This window comes from Sinocyclocheilus anshuiensis, unplaced genomic scaffold, assembly GCF_001515605.1.
Source record: "Sinocyclocheilus anshuiensis isolate Anshui unplaced genomic scaffold, SAMN03320099.WGS_v1.1 scaffold3153, whole genome shotgun sequence".
Classification (NCBI taxonomy): domain Eukaryota; kingdom Metazoa; phylum Chordata; class Actinopteri; order Cypriniformes; family Cyprinidae; genus Sinocyclocheilus; species Sinocyclocheilus anshuiensis.
Genome location: NW_015555991.1, coordinates 50488 through 53746, shown reverse-complemented (window position 1 = coordinate 53746; position 3259 = coordinate 50488).

Here is a 3259-nt window from a genome sequence, read left to right as displayed (position 1 = left end):
GAAGCTGAAGTATTATACGCTGTAGAATCTACATTTGTTATTGTATTTCTGATGTTATCTATTTTATCAGTGAAGTCAGATATCATAAAGTCATTACTATTAAACTGTGAGGGAATATTTAGATCGAGAGGCGTCTGGATATTTGTTAATCTAGCTGTGCTAAATAAAAACCTAGGATTGTTTTGGTTATTTTCTATGAGTTTGTGGATATGCTCGGCCCTGGATATCAGTAATATGCAGCATGCACAATACAAGGAAATGGTCAGTAATATCATCACTTTGAGGTACGATATCTATATCAGTAAGATCAATTCCATGCGATATAATTAAATCTAGCATATGATTAAAATGATGAGTGGGCCCGGTGACGTTTTGCTTGATGCCAAAAGAGTTTATTAGGTCAGTAAACGCAAGTCCTAATGCATCATTTGTATTATCAATGTGAATGTTAAAATCTCTGACAATTAGCGCTTTATCAACAGTAACCAATTGCCTGAGAGGAAATCTGCAAATTCTTTTCCCTGGGATCATTTCATTTACAATAACTGCTTTGGGTGCGAGTGATCTAATTTTTAGGAGCCCAAACTTTAAAAATGGTTTTTGTTAATTTATTTTAAAATTGTCTGGTTTAATCACAAATTTTTCTAGATCCTGCATTAAATTTATATTTTGACCTCACTATTCGGGGGAACAGACACAGTCTTTATAGATTGGACAGCGCAAGTACTTCTATCATTTAAGTGGGTAGAACAAAAGTCATCATAGCAGTTATTTGAGATTTGACTTACTGGTCATATGGAGTGTAGCATTCTGGAGATGTTGTCCGACAGGAGTTATGCTCTGACTAAAAAGCCTTGGATGCTCCCAGAAAAGATTCCAATTATTAACAAAGAGCAGTTTCTGTTCATTACACCATGACAATAACCATTCATTTAAAGCAAAAAGTCTACTGAACCTTTCGTGTCCTCGTCGATATGTGGGAAGCGGTCCTGACACGATGATCATTGTCGCGGGCGATGTGCTGTGCACCATCTCGATCAGGCTCCTGAAGACCATATTTAGTGTCTCCGTCTGTCGCAGCTTGGTGTCGTTAACCCCGGCGTGAAGCACAAGATCCGGGGCTCTCGTCGCCCTTCAAGATCGCGGGTATCTGTGCAGAAACATCGAGAGCACGAGCACCAGGGAAACAGTGGGCGTGCACTTTACCTTCAGCTAACATAGCACGGACGTGCCGGACGATGGAGTCTCCAACGATCACAGCGTCGCATTCCGTCTCGCAGAGTGGAGCGAAGCGGTTGTGGAGGCCACAGGAATTTGTCATAGCACTCATATGTATGTACACAAATAATGTATGTACAGTATGTATGCATATTCAATGTACACTCACCAGCTACTTTATTAGCTACACCTGTTCAACTGCTAATTAATGATTTTTTAAAAAAATATATCTAATCCAGAAAAAAATACAATTCACTGCGCTCAACTTTAGTCTTGGGTGCGTAGATCAATCAGCAACATCATATTCTAGTTCACTGAAGAAGGCTTGATGCCGAAACGTCTGATTGTTGTTTGCTCTGTTGCAAAATTAAAATAAATTGAAAGTGAGTATCCCTTACTAAAATATCTAATCCAATCACATAGCAGCAACTACATGCATTTCAGACAATCTGCTGAAGTTCAAACAGAGCATCAGAATGGGAAGAAAGGTGTTATAAATTACTTTGAATGTGGCATGGTTATTGGTGCCGAACAGGCTGACCTGGGTATTTCAAAAACTGCTGATCTACTGGGATCTTCACACATAACCATATCTAGGGTTTACAGAGAATGTACGAAAAAGAGACAATATCCTGTGAGCGGCAGTTCTGTGGGCAAAAATGCCTTGTTGATGCCAGTGGGTCAGAGGAAAATGCCAGACTGGTTCGAGCTGATAGAAAGGCAATTGTAACTCAAATAAGCACTCGTTACAAACAAGGTATGCAGAAGAGCATCTCAAGGTCGAACCTTGAAGCAGACAGGCTACAGTAGCAGAAGACCACACCAGGTGCCACTCCTGTCAGCTAAGAACAGGAAACCGAGGCTACAAATCGCATGGGCTCACCAAAACAGGAAAATAGAAGATTGGAAAAAGGCTGCCTGATCTGATGAGTCTCAATTTCTGCTGCGACATTCAGATGGTAGGGTCAGAATTTAGCATAAACAGCATGAAAGTATATATCCATCTTTCCTTGTATCAACGGTTTAGGCTGGTGATGGTGGTGCAGTGGTGTGGGGGATATTTTATTGGGACACTTTGGGCCCCTTAGTACCAATTGAGCATTGTTTAAACGCCACAGCCTACCTGAGTATCATTGCTGACCATGTCCATCTTGTGATACTTACAACAGGATAACACGCCATGTTACAAAGCTCAGATCATCTCAAACTGGTTTCTTGAACATGAAAATGAGTGCACTATACTCAAATGGCCTCCACAGTCATCAAATCTCAGAGCACCTTTGGGATGTGGTGGAATGGGAGATTAGCATCATGGATGTGTAGTCGACAAATCTGCAGCAGCTATATGATGTTATCACATCAACATGGACCAAAATCTTGGATGAAAATCCTTGTTGAATCTATGCCACAAAGAATTAAATCAGTCCTGAAAGCAAAATTGGGTCTAACCTGGTAATAGCAAGGTCTACCTAATAAAGTGGCCAGTGAGTGTATATTTTCACTATAAATAGAAATGCAAGCTTTCTCAAAACATTGTATTTTCATTGTATTTGACTTTGCGATGAACCGTAACAGACAAAACAAATACATTTGAAGATATTGTAAATAAACAGGTTTGCTAGAGTAAAGAAAAAAATATTTAGTGTACATCCTGTGTCTTATTTGGGTCTGGCCATGACACCTCAACAACATCACAAGCAATATTCTCTCTGGCTAAACAGTGGGTGTAAAAAAGATTGAGGAGAAATTTACAAAAGGAAATATACGGCAAGCATGGGATGGATTAAATACAGTGATGGGCAGGCATGTTAAGAGATATGGGAAAGTACAATTTTCTGCACCTGATAATGACATGAATGTTTTTTAGTAGATTTAACACTGTGGAGAGTCGTTCTAATTGTGATGATATTTGTCAGACCATCCCATATTCTCCCCCTATCTGTCTGACAGAGGTAGAGGTGGTAGATGCCATTTCTAAGATAAAAGCTGGCAAAGCTGGTGGGCCTGATGGAATTAGTGGCAAAGTGCTAAAAAGCTGTTG